This window comes from Panthera tigris, chromosome B4 (assembly GCF_018350195.1).
Source record: "Panthera tigris isolate Pti1 chromosome B4, P.tigris_Pti1_mat1.1, whole genome shotgun sequence".
Taxonomy (NCBI): domain Eukaryota; kingdom Metazoa; phylum Chordata; class Mammalia; order Carnivora; family Felidae; genus Panthera; species Panthera tigris.
The window spans coordinates 39,854,938-39,869,052 of NC_056666.1; the positions used below are offsets into that span (position 1 = coordinate 39,854,938).

The following is a 14,115-nucleotide window of genomic DNA, read 5'->3' on the forward strand; positions in this document are numbered from 1 at the left end:
CCAAGCATTTCATAGCCTTTAGGCAGAAAAGAACATCTTTAGGTGACTCTTACTTGCATGAAGCTCCCACCAGAACTCTCTAACACTGCTCTCCAGTTTCCTATGTCTCCCTTGCCCTTCTTAGGAAACCTGCCAGCATCTTTCCTCTTTCCTCCTTTCCTGCAGGCCATCAGTTTATCCAGAAACACCCACAAACTTAATATGATACCAGGAAAATAGAGGTAAAGGAAAGGAATATTAGGTACACAGCATTGCTTCTGGAACTTTCACTGAATGACTGGAAGATCCAAGACCTGACCCCAGATCTTCTTTTTTTTTTTTTTTAATTTTTTAAATGTTTATTTATTATTGAAAGAGAGAGAGAGAGAGCATGAGCAGGGGAGGGGAAGAGAGAGAGAGGGAGACACAGAATCTGAAGCAGGCTCCAGGCTCTGAGCTGTCAGCACAGAGCCCGATGCAGGGCTCGAACTCAAACTGCGAGATCATGACCTGAGCTGAAGTCGGATGCTTAACCGACTGAGCCAGACAGGCACCCCTCTTTTTTTTTAAGTTTATTTATTTATTTTGAGAGAGAGAGAGAGAGAGAGAGAGAGACAGATAAATAGGGAGAGAGAGAATGTGAGCATGGGTGGGGCAGAGACAGAGGGATAAGGAGAATCCCAAGCAGTCTCCACACTGTCAGCACAGTACCCAATGTGGAGTTCAAACCCATGAACCCTGAGATCATGATCTGAGCTGAAACCAAGAGTTGGATGCTTAACCTACTGAGCCACCCAGGTACGCCCTCACCCTAGATCTTCTGATGAAAGGGCTAATACTCTTCCCATTCTGGAAACAAGAACAGACTCCCAAGAGAAGCTGGATGGAGCAGTAGTGCCATGAACAAGCACTAGGATGGGAGGCAGGAGAACAGGGTGCTGGATCTGTCTCTTTCACTCTCTCTGTGATCTTGGGAAATTCACACCCCCTTTGAGCCTTGGCAGCCTCCCCTGTACTATAAAGTGTTGGCCTTGACAGCAAATTATCTTTATTTTCTCAGCACCAAGCAGAGTACTGACCATAGTACAGGTACTTGCTAAATGTCTCAGTGAGATCCTCCTGCTCTGAGGTTCTAGGAAGGTAGTGACCCCCTCCACAGTGCCTACCATGAAGCAGGTGGTCAACAAATAAGAACTTCTGCAAGTTAAATGTCATGTGGTTATAGAAAACCAGTGGGATGTGTTTTGAAGTAGTGATGCATTTTACAAATTATAATCAGTTACTCTGGTTGTTATAGGGGGATAGATTCCAAGAACAGCAGAACAAAGATAGCCTTAGAGTAAGAGGATACCAAGGCCACTGGGGGAGGGACAAATGTACTATTTCTCCTTCTACTGACTCTCTGCCCTCCACTCTCCACCCTTGTGTAAATCTCTGTAATAGACACTGAGCAGAGGATACAGAGATTTTCACAACACGGCTCCAGACACCAGGTCTCTCATACTCTCATGTGAGATGGGGATTCCCTTTTATGGTACTAGCCATTGCTCTCTGAGCAACACTGCAGAGGGATTGCTGGGTGTCCTCCAGATGCCCCCTTCACTTGCCAGGATTATCCTCACATTCCTCGAGCACAAGATGGGCTGGATTGAGGAATCCGATCACAGCACAGCCAGATTCCTAGGGTAATTGAAAGAACATTCATAGAGGTCAGTCCAGGGAAGTTCAATAGTCTTTTGAGAAAGTCTTTGGGGGAGGCAGCACTGCTCTGAGGGAAAGAAAGTGGAAGGTGCAGGTGGGTCACATAGCCCAGGCTCAGGTTCAGACTCAGTGGGGGCAGAGGGACCGACTGTCCTCCTCTCTCTCCATGAAGGCCAGAGAATTTCTCTGCCCTATAACTTCCAGGGGAATCATTAATCAAATTGCCATTCCTTCCCCCCCACCAGATGATTGACACATTTGTCTTGTTACCACATGTTTTCAAGATGCTTTTCCGATATTTGTTGTCTTCTAATTTTCCCCAAAGCTTGTGGCCAATATAGTCACCCTGTGGATCCTGCTATAATGCTATAACACTGGGGACTTGGGCTGTAGGGAGGGAAGAGCAGATCTCAGAATGGCAAGCTAGGGAGAGTGGACAGTAAAACACAGACAGTCAAAAATACAGCATTATTTTGGTCCTCACATAGGACATTTCAGTGTCCAGAGCTTCATTTAGGTTCAAATAACAACTATCCCTTAAAATTATATAGTATTTTATGTTTTCAGAGCACTTTGACCTGCAGAATGATATTTGCCCTTGACAAAAACTTCTCTGTGCAATAGACAAGGGAGCTACTATTATCCTCATTTCAATAGACAAGGGAACTGAGAAAGACAGAGGTTGCATGATTAGTCCAAGGCTAGCTGGCTAAGCAGTGCAGAAGCAATGGCTAGGCAAGAGGCTTAACTTTCAGCTTTGAAACTTTTCTTGATGTTTGCCATGTAACATTGCTCCCTATACAACTGTTTATTACACACACACACACACACACACACACACATTTAATTGATTCACTTTAGGAAACTGCTAGGCCAGGAATTGTCTTTGTAACTTTTTGATCTATTTGGATCATGTTTATCTCTACACATGACATAGGATAAAAATGATAATGGCCAGCCAGAATTTTTGAGTGTCTATAAACATTGTCACTAATACAGTCTTCCATTGAGGCAGGTTCATGGAAACTTGTCTAATGTTAAAACAACCAGTCCAAGGGCACCTAGGTGGCTCAGTTGGTTAAGCGTCTGGCTCTTGGTTTCAGCTCAGGTCATAATCTTGTGGCTTTGTTGATTCAAGCCCTGCATTGGGCTCTACACTGACAGTGTAGAGCCTGTTCGGGATTTTCTCTCTCTCCATTTCTCTCTGCCCTTCCCTGACTTATGCTGTCTCTGTCTGTATATCTGTCTGTCTCTCTCAAAAACAAAGAAAACCACTTAAAAAAATAACCAATCCAAATCATATAGTAGGTATGTGGAAGAGAAAGAGTGCATGACCAGCTTTTATTCACTTCAAATGCCACACAGCACAGCCTCTGGAACTTGACTGGTGCAGTACTCCCATAGCGTGTGTCATTATTTGGGGGTTCTCAAAGCCTCAACACCATTATTTAGGGGTTCTCAAAGCCTCAACACCATGAAGCTACAGAATCCTCACCATCTTTTCTCTTCCTTTGTTTTGGGTTCCAAATTGGATTATGGACCTAGAGCATTCCTTCACTTTGAATCCATCTTACCTCTCTTGAGGACTAGGTGGCTCTGGTAAATGTGTTTAGAGAGCACAAAATTGCACCAGCTCAGCTCTCTGCCTTAGCAGACAGAGTACTACAACAGAAGGTTGGGGCCAGGCCAGCATGTGGCCATCACCTATCCAAGGGCCACCTCTGTCAGCCCAAGAATGCTCTAAGTAGACAGTCTTATGAGATGCCATCTGACAATCAAGGAGGAGTGTGAGAAAAGTATCATTACTGGGATGCCATGATGACCTGGCCTTAGGCAGCCATATCTTCTGGGCTCCAGGACAACCTGGAAGTCTTGAAGGCCTTAGAACATGATAAATGCCCTTTCCCAGGGCAAGTGGGAGAGCAAAGCACAGGTTCCTTCAGCAGCCATTAGGTAAAATGCCTAATTCCCCTTTAGAAGTATTGTGCTAAGTAGGAAGTAGGTTTACTTGATTAAGGAAAAACAGAAAGCTAACCCAATAAGTTATTTTCTTTGAGAAGGCCGCAGCACCCATGAAAAAATGCTACTAAAGACTACAATCTTTTCCTGGCTTCCTCCTCACTGAGTCCTTCCTGTTCCCACTAAAACAGGAGGAAGACCATCTTGCCCACATGAGCTAGAAAAGTGACACAGGTGGTCACTGTGGGAATTCAGAACATGATCGGTCAGGAAGGGCTTGAACTTAAATCTACCATGTGAATCATACTTCCAAACCTTGAGCAATGAGAACAGACTTGAATTCAGGGTTAAAAATTTCAGTCTTGGAGAGAGTGCCTCCATGTCCCCTTATTTGTTTTAAGGATTTTAATACATTAATTTTATCTCCATGGCTTGTTAGTAAATTCCTTAATTGTCAGAAAATTTCTCAAATTTCTTTTGTGTCTCCCAACTCCCTAGCAAAATGCAGGCCAGGTACATAGAGGTAGCTCACATGGAGGTTTCTGAGGGTCGAAGATGGAATAATGGCAAAGACAAGAATGGCCTTGGGGAAGTCCCCTCAGTGCCTTCTCTGAGTCTTTGCTTTCTCACTGTAAGATGGAAATCTCTCTTGAAGTTCCCTCTGGCTCTAGGCAGTTTGCTTCCTTGGAGAAAAGAGAGTGTGCCATCGAAAAAAAAAAAAGAAAAAGAAAGAAAAAGCACTGGGCTTGGAGTCAGATGAGCCATCTGAACTCCTGCAGTGTCACTCAGTAGTAAGTCTCTCTGCATCTCAGGTTCTTTACTGGTAAGAGGGGAACGACAATACAGGCCTTCCTTACTTCCTAGGGTTGTTGTGAAATATAATTTAGGCATCAACTATGAAAAAATCTCTAAATCATACATCTAAACTCACAGGGAAGTAGCCACTTATAGTGGAATGGAGTCCATGTGAAGAGGACCCCACAAAGTTAAAGAACTGCACTGAACAAACAAACAAAAAAAAGGTGGCAAGTTCAGATGGTATGGCGTGGGAATGGGCAAGAGAAGAGCAAGAAACATCTTCCATGTAAACAATGCAAGCTTCAGACTTCTTGGCTGTTAGTTACACGAAGAGACCAAGAGACTTGTAAACCCATCTGCTGCACCGTGGATGATTCCATATGGTTGAAATCTGATTCTAGATCTTGGAGAGTGGGTTAAGTAGATGCAGTCATGCAGGAGCACTGTGAATAAAACAATGGGAAGGCTCATTTGTATCCTTCTATACCATTTTCAAAGCACTTGTACATACATTACCACATTTAATCCTTATACCCATGTGAAGTAGGCATTAGGTTCTTATTTTTCAAATGAAGAAACCAAGACTCAGGGAGGTTAAGTCATTTGCTCAGAGTCACACATTTAATAAACAAAGCACCTTAACTAAGGTTTCCTGACCCCGAATTCTTTGCTTCTTCCAAGTTTAAGGAAAATCTGCTGTTATACACCTAACTGGATTGACTGGAGGCAAAAATCAAGCTCTTTTAGATTATTGGTAAAGAAGGACTTTTGTCCTCCTATCATACTAGTCCACTTTATTGCCTACACACAAAACCTTCGAATATTTTCAATATTAACTCAAGTAGATTGCAACACAAATTGTAAAGATGTTTAGAATTAACTCATGAATTTAAAGTCATAGAAGAATTATTGCCTCTGATCCTAGGCGTGCACCAATAGGACCAGCCAGACAAGGGATATGCATATAGTTTGACCAGAATCACGGAGCTTTAGAGGAATTCTAAGCCTATGTGCAAATGCAGTGTCTATTCCTCAGTATGGACAGTGTCCCAAGGCAGACCCCCATCCATTGTTTAAGGTGTTTTACCAGGACATTGCCTGCTGGCATAACATGTCTCTCTACCTTGGATGTGTTTGAAGATAGGCATTGCCTATGCTAGAGTAAGGCCCTCTGTGTTCTGGAAAACATATGGGGAAGTTAATTGGTGCTTGGCTGAATGTCAAATATAAGTCATGAGGACAGTCCCAACATCAGGCCTCCTCTCTCACATGCCTCAGCACACACCCATACGCTTCATGGGCTAATTCTGGGTAGAGTTGGTTGTGGTTTGTTCCTTTGAGCGAGAAGAATGGCCTTAAATAGTGTTATGAGATTCTGCTATACCTGTTTCTCCTTAGATGTAGGGAACTCAGTTGGCATCAAGATGAATTTAGGCTCTCCCTTCTAGAAACCCCACCATATGTTTCACTTAGCTGTGTTCAGTGGATTTACCTAACACATAGCAGATCCCTGCCCTGTGCCTGTGAAGTTTTCTTTCCCAACTGAGGGGCTCTATCCCTGGTTTATTTGGTAATGCCTGGAAAATCACTCAAGATCTTTGATCTTGATCCCAAACTCTCTCCAAAATATCTAGAGAATGACCATCATCCCTACTTCTTCACTCAGCTTCTGTGAGGACTAATAAAATACTGGGCAATTATTTTGAATTGGATGTTCCAATTAATGGAAAAAAATCAATGAGGTATATAATCCAAGAAAATATCTCATCCAGAAACAAAGAAACAACAAATCAGCAAGGTATATGTGCTTATAATGTTTTCAGTTCAGTGCTAAATATAGTGTGGGACACAAAAGACATCTAAGACATAGTTTTTGTACCAAGGGATTTATAATCAAGTTGTAGAGATAATGACTCAAGTGATATCTAAAAAGTAATAGGACATATTGTATTTTATTTTTTTACCCAAAACTTGTACATCTAAACGAGATGCCATCTTGAAATAATTGTCTTCTAAAATTATTTACTCATTCCATTGGTGCTTCTGTAGCTCCAAACATTTCTGGCATCCTCTTTAGTTTGCTGGTGAACATGTTTGAAAGGGAGAGTTGGCACCCACCTCCCAGGAGAAAGAATCTCTGCTGTCAGTCTTCCACTACAAAGAACATGGACTGGGGGTTAGATTAGTGGGTCCAGGTTATCAGCTTCTGGCTTCTGAAAGAAACACCTGGTTGCTTGGAGGTATCAGGTGATCTAGGAGGGAAAATACAAAATGGAAAGGATTTGTTTCAGGAGACAATAGGAGCCCAGGATCAAAGGGTCTGGGAGGCACCAGCAGGCCTGAGAGCAGGTGAAACTCAGCAACACACACCCGGTGTCGTTTTCTAGCAGAGATTCCCGATTAGCGGAAGCAGTTGGAAAACAATTGGTAAATGGAGAGAGTGTTCTCTTTCTTCTGTGCAAACCTCCTGACCCATAAGCCTTGCAATTTGTGGTTCCAGTGGGTGTGGTGCCAGACTCTTTTGCAGAAGGACAAATTCCTGACTGAGATCTAAAAATGAGATGACTACCACTTATTTTTCTGTTGACTTGAATCCCTCCTTCCTCCCCTTTATTTTCCCAAGAAAGGCTGCTCTTTAAAGATTTATCTGATCAAATTTCAAGAAAGTTCAGTCCATTCTTTATTCCCACTTTGGATAATAGCCTGGTTAAATTTTAACGTTAGGCTGACTAACTCATGCCCTGTATTCAATTCAATGGCATATACATTTATTGAGCAACTATCCTACAAAGGCACAGACGTGCATGTATCATGAAAGACATCACCACGAATAAGTAAGGATCCACATTTGCAAAGATCTCATTCTCTAATTATGGAGAAAAAAACAACTCTGCAATAACTGTAATACACAGCTGAGCATGTTAAATATAAATGAGAAGTTCAAAGAGCTATGGCATTTTAAACTGGGAGAGACCTTATATGCACGGGGACAACATGGAGCAAGAAGTCTACAAGGTGGGGTGACAGTTTGAAGGATGTACAGAATTTTTCTATCAGAGAGACCCATGGTGGCCTTTCAGGAGGTGGTTGGGATGTATGGGATATGGCTGATGTGGGAAGTTTCAAAGTATGGGAGGAGGAGTAGAGAAAGATGGGTTTGGAAGGGTAGAATGGGTGCAGATTTTTGAGGCTTTGAATGTCAGTCAAGGTTTTCCATAAGGCAGTGGGAAATCTTGGAAAGCTTCTAAGCAAAGGAGTGATATGACCTGAGTGCTGGGTTTGAAGAATGTACTCAGGTAGCAGTAAATAGGATGGACTGGAGGGGAAGATGTAGAAGAAGGCCATTGCAATAACCTGAGGATAGGGGGTCTGTTTGGGGTGGCTGCATACTTTGGAAGAAGATGGTGGGGATGAGGAGGGTATGGCAGCAACTTCCTCTGTGTATATCTTAGTGCAGTCCCTGGGCTTTAACGACTTCTGATACGATGGTTTGTGGAACCAAATAGAATGGAGTTTAGAGCTGTGCTCTGTTTTTGATTTTCTGCCTCAGTGACTGAGTTAATAACAAACACTGAAAGCCTGACTCCAGGAAGGCCTTACGTACTGGGGTCTTCTCAAATCAAATTCATCTGCTTTCTCAAAGTGGGTATCTTGAAACCATAGGGGTCTTGTTTTTTTTTAAATATCGACTGAGCCCTTTTCTTAAGAGCAAAGGACTAGATGACAAGAAAAATATTAGAAATTTGAATTGAGAGACTAGACCATAGACTATAGCCTGGAAGGAAGGGAGGGAGAGTTTTGGAAAAGCAGAAAAGGATTTCTAGAAGAAGAAAAAATGTCATCGGTTAAAAAGGTCATCATCTACATCCTTCAAAACCTAGGTTGTGGACCATTCAGAAGTATGGGAACTGAAGACCTATAACAGCAACAATAACTGGAGGTGACAATTTTCTCTGTTAGATAATTTCCCAGGGATAGACACATATTGCAAGATAATTCCACATGGGAAAAAGGGTGGGCGTGTGTGTGTGCATGCTCACACAAATGGCACAAACATGTGGGCTTTATATTGCTTCCCAAGTTTGTTGCTACTTAATTCACCACTTTTGATAGCACAGTGTTCTAGGGAGCTTTTTGGAGTCTGTCCCAGGAAAGACTCCCTTTCTCCACTACTTCTGGTGATATTACACTGTTTCAGTTCTGAGACAGTGAGTGACAGAAGGGCCTGCCCATCTCCCAGGACTAATTTACCAAAACCTTTCTTCTGACTTGCATGTCAAGGGTTGTCTTGAAACATGAAATCATTAGAACAAGAAAAAGAGAGATTTATTTCATGCAGTAGAGTTTTTTTTCCTTGTTCTGAACAAAGTTCCCTATGCCTAGTGCTGGGGCTATAAGGGGCTTACAATGTTTAGGAAGAACAATGCTAACTGCTACATCAGATAGCTCCTGACATAACGTTACTGAAAACATTTATTCCTTGCTTAGGTAATAGTCTGATAATTGTGGGTCAAGAAGCTTCTCCATTTTCTAACTGATACATGTGACATACCTGATAAATGTGGCATATGAGGCATCCAAGGACACCATGGAAGAAAGAGCTGGAGGATGTTTCGAAGGGCAGGCCTCAGGTGGCTTGTATCTCTGGTCATATTTCATTAGCCAGAAGCCAGTCAGCTGAGGTTGGTGTCAACCAGCAAGGCTGGGAAACATGGAGGAGCACACAGATCTTGGTACTACTGAGCTTTTGTTCAAGGGCTTTGTCATGGTCAGGTGACACCCAGGTGATCTGCAGGGCACATTCACCATGCTGGCTTTGCATTCACCCAGCATTCATTTCCTGTTGTGCTCAGGAGAATAAATGTGAATGTTTTGTTAAAACCCTGATGGTGGATCTTTGCTGGTCCTGGATGTGGAATGAAGCTTAGAATTCTCACTGTGGGGTCTGTGCTCTTGGTGGTGGGGGGAAGGGAGATGGAGAGAGAGAGACAGAAACAATGGGAGGTGAGGAATGCAGGGGCAGCTGAAACATTGCCTCATGGTGTCCCCAGATTCCAGTACGGCATCACTGGCTTCCAGAACACCCGTGTGACCTCACTGGATTCCAGTCTCTATATTTGTTCACCACCAGTGCCTATTACTGTAAATAATTGAAAGGAATATAATAGGGTGAGAATTATTGTTGCCTCCCCCTTTGCCTTTCATAAAATCTTTTTATATCAGAGGGGTCTGGCCCCAGCCACTCCTAGCTCTATAATTAGTTCTGGGAGCTGTGAGGACTGACATTCAGTTAATGACATTTCATGGTTCAATCTTGGGGTCCCTCAGGCCTTTTAGTCTTAGTTGGAGGAAAGGACTGAGGTTATAGGTGGCCCTGGGTAATTTGCAGTAATCAGACGTGGGTCTGTCAGTGGGATCCTAAATGTGACTAATGAGAAAGTAAGGCCCCAAACCTGGTATGCTGATCAGAGGGCCCTTCCCAGCCTCCTCACTCCCTAAGCAGATGAGAATGATTTGGGTTTCATTAGTCACAACTGGTGTGTTTTCACTGTTTTCATTCATTTCAGCCTTGGTCATCACTCTGCCATCCAGATTTCTTGAAGCTAAATCGTCTCTGCTTGGGACATCACCATAATTCTTGAAGCCGTCTAGACGGCAGGGAATCTTCAAGGCCCCTGTGGTGGCTCTGAAGTACGTGGATGTGGGGCATGGGCACATAGCTAGGCCCATGGTGGGCAACATCACCTAGTGAAAGAAGAGCAGGAGAAGATCATGAGACCATGATCTTCAGAACTAAGGCCCAAAGACATTAAGTGACTCGCAAGTCTGCTCTTTCCCATCCATCTTCTTCACACCCCACCATATTATCCCCTCCCTCTCTAAGATTTGGATGCTTTATCTGAGCTGCCAGGCTAGTGCAGTGGCACTAGCCTGACTTTTCACTTGTTCTTCCCTATGCCCTTCCCCACTTTGTCCTGCTAAATATCTATCCATCCCTGATAGCCAGTGCAATGATTTCTTCTCTTCAAAGTCTCCTTGACCTGTCTTTTCTAGGCTGAGTCAACTACTCCTTTCTTTGTGCTATTACAGCCTCTTATGCTTAGCTTTGGTACAGAGATAATCACACTATGATACAACCATGTATTAAGTGTCTTTCTCCACTAAGCTGTGAGCTTGAGCAAATGAACTCTGTCCTCCTCATTTAGTATCATCAGAGCCTGGGATGATTTAGGTACATGGTAGCTTCTCAATACATGTTTCCTAAGTGAATAAATGCATTAAAAATGTTTACCCTTTCCTTAGGCACAAAGATAACCCTAAGATTGAGAAAGACAACAAATGCAGAATGCTTGGGATGCTTTAGAAAAAAAGGGGGGTCACTAATCAAATATTATTTTAAGACTTCAAGCCTCCATTTGTCCTTATCTCCCAGGAAAGCTGTGGAGGACAGACAATTGCAGTCCCACGCAAGGCCCCTTCTCTTGTTTTCTACTATCTATGCTGAATCAGAAGAGGGGGCAAGAGTCTTCTCACTGGGGTTGCTGTAAAATAATACAGTCTCCAAGGCTGAGAAGTCCTGTGACCAGGGTAAACCACACTCCACCTCGTCATTAAGCTATTGTGCTTGGATATTAATAGCCTTGGGCAGTGTTGTCTGTGTGGGCAAGTGCTGCTTTTTCTGAGCTGTGTAAGCCCCCATCTCCCAGAGACAAAGTGCTCCACAAATAACCACAGCATGTTCTGAATTCCTCTGGGAAGGGAGCCCTGGGGATAATTAACAGGGCAAGGAGGAGCAAGGGCTCTGGACCCGACACCCACCCCCAACATCTCCTGGCAGCCCAGAGCCCAGATTAGGGGGCTAGCTGGGGGCTAGATGAGAAAGAGTCTGGGTAGGTGGAGAAGGTCAGCAGTCCTGAATTGACATCCTGGCTCTAAAAGTCATTGGCTGGAGATCTCAAACAAATCACTGAAATTTTCTGAAATTGGGGCTTTTCTTTATCTGGTTAAATGTTCTGTGTATTTAGTAGCATGTCATGATGAGCAAATGATACTGTGATACTGTGAAAGGCATTTATCAATTGCAAAATAATGCATCAATGCCTGGGACCTTGATGATGATAAGGATGGTGATGTTGATGATGACAAGGCTTTGGGAGAGGCGTACATCCCAGAATAAAGCCGGTCATCTTCCTGGTGACCATCTCTGGAAATCAGCCTCAAACTCAGGCCTTTATTCCATGCTCTGACCAGGCCAATGTCTTAGACTTCCCTGGGCACAGTGAGCCCACCCACACTTGCCAGAAGCATTACCTTCTGGAGAGATCCTTTCTCTTACCTCCCACACATAGACTTTTTTGACTAGCAAACTCCTTTTTCTTCAACAACTAGTTCAAATGAAATTTTTTAGAAAATATTTTGATTAAATGGATCACTCTGTGCTCCATGCCATCCTCCATGTCCCTACTGAGGAACCTGGTACTTGCCCCACTTTTTAGTTGAGTGATCTTGGGGAAGTGACTTCATCCCTTTGTGCTCTGTTTCTTCATTTGTGAGCTATCTAGATAATCATAGTATCTCTATGGCAGTGAGAAGAGTCTCTGGCATTTGGAAAGAGCTTGATTAATGTTGGCTCACAGTGCATAGATTCCTACCTGATTTGATAGATTCACATTGCCTCTTAAGACATCTAGTGTTCCTTTTTGCAGTGGAGTAACTGAGTGACACAAACCTTCTTACTACTCCAAGGAACCATAGAAATGGGAAAGAAACAGGCCTCCAGCCAACCTCTAATGACAAGTCTCCAGTGTGACCAACATAAAGCATCAGGGACTCAGCTGCCTTTTGCTTATCCCTGGTACAGCCCATGTGGACAGGACTGGACTCCAGGGGGCAAGTCTCCAATACAACTCACACATGCCAGTGAGGAAAATGCACAGGACACATGTGCCTCAGGAGCTTTTGGCATTGTGTTTGTTTCCTTGAGGCTGCCATAACAAAGTACCACACACCACACAGCTCAAACAACAGAAATTCATTGTGTCATGGTTCTAGAGGCTGGAAGTCCAAGATTAAGGTATTGGCAGGGTCATGTTTTCTCTGAAGGTGCCGGGGAAGGATCTGCTCTAGGGGTCTCTCCTGGATTCTGGGAGCTCCTTGGCTTTTGGTGCCATAACTCCAATGTTTACATGCATTCTCCCTGTGTGCATGCCTGCCTGTGTCAAAATTTCCCCCTTTTTATAAGGACACCAGCCATATTGGATTAGGACCTACCCAAAAAGTGACTTCATTTTGACATGATTATTTTGATAAAGACCCTACCTCCACGTGACATCACATTCTTAGGAACTGAAAGTTAAGACTCTAGTATATCATTTTTGGACGACACACTTCAGCCTATACCAGGCATATTGTCACTGGGACCCTCTTTCCAGCATGAAGGAACCTAACAAGAAGGGTGTACTGTCTTCCATTTTTTTGGGCAAAAAAACTGAGTACCAAGTAAGGAATAAAAGGAAAAGCAGCATGAGGTCTCAGGTCTCCTGACTAGAATTTCCATACAAAGAGACCCTACTTCAGTAGTGATCCTCAGTCTGTGCTCCAAGGAACAACCACACCTGATCACCTGAGGAGTTGGTTAAAATTTGGATTTCTCCCGTTCATAGGACATAGTCCTAGTGAACCAGAAACTCTGGGATTTAAATGCATGTTAAGCAGACTCACCAGGTAACTTCTTGTTCACTAAAGTGTGAGAACTTTCCCCAGGGAGTAGAGCCAGTGGATCAGGGTGTATCTGTGGCACAGATTTGAAATCAAAGTGGAACTGGGTAGATTAGAGGCAGCTGTGGCTCCCAGAGCAGCCTGATGGATTCCAGCATCTGGTTGCATGAGAAGCTGAGTTCAGGCCTGTAGCAAAGCCCTGGATTTTTTCCACTGCCACATTTTCCTGGTAGCTTAAGAATGACAACTGTGTGTGCTGACTACAGACTTGAACTGAAGTTGTAAGAGTGTGGGATTTTTAGGACTGGACCCTTGGGTATAATCTGTCAGCCATAGCTTTGGGGGTGCCCCAAGAGCTCCAAGGATTATCAGAGCACTAGGGTATACCACAGGAGCTTATTGTTCCAATACTGGGGTTTTACTCTGAAAATTACTCTTTATATTACCACCTGTAAAATGGGCATAAAATTTTTTACTGCATCTGCAGAAGAACCATTTCAAATTAATCATTCTCGAAAATATTGATAAGGATATTCACTCGTGCTCACCTTTCTGTGTTAATAAAAATGAACAGTGAGGATGGCTATTTGAGTGCAAACAAACCAAGACATGGCTAGCTTATTTTCCAGTATCTATGACTCTAAAGCAACAAAGCAACTCTGGGGGGGACTCCTCTGTCTGGTGCCTCTTATGGTGAGGCATCCTTATTTGGGGATCAAAGTAGGGGTACAGTACAGGAGAGAATGGGCTGATGCATTTAACAGTGCTATCATTCTCTTCTGTCATAGTAGAAGCTCCTAATTCCCTACAGGGAGTTCAGGTCCATTTCCCTGAGAAACAGTTTGTACAGGGCAAATAGCAGGATGTTCCCTCCACCGATAGAATCAGATGGAACTCTACTGATACATTCAGAACTTCAGTTTCAACAAGTTATTTCTCAGTGTGGATAATCCAAAACAA

At 43.4% G+C, this 14,115-nt stretch overlaps 1 long non-coding RNA gene across 1 annotated transcript; it reads right to left on the reverse strand.

Moving 5' to 3' along the window:
* Positions 1 to 4,651: 4,651 nt before the first annotated feature.
* Positions 4,652 to 9,485, reverse strand: LOC122240584. Its single transcript, XR_006220373.1, has 3 exons — positions 8,990 to 9,485; positions 6,556 to 6,689; positions 4,652 to 4,880 (listed from the first exon to the last, which is right to left on the reverse strand). It is a non-coding gene; the product is annotated as an uncharacterized LOC122240584 (long non-coding RNA).
* Between the last annotated feature and the right edge of the window lie 4,630 nt (positions 9,486 to 14,115).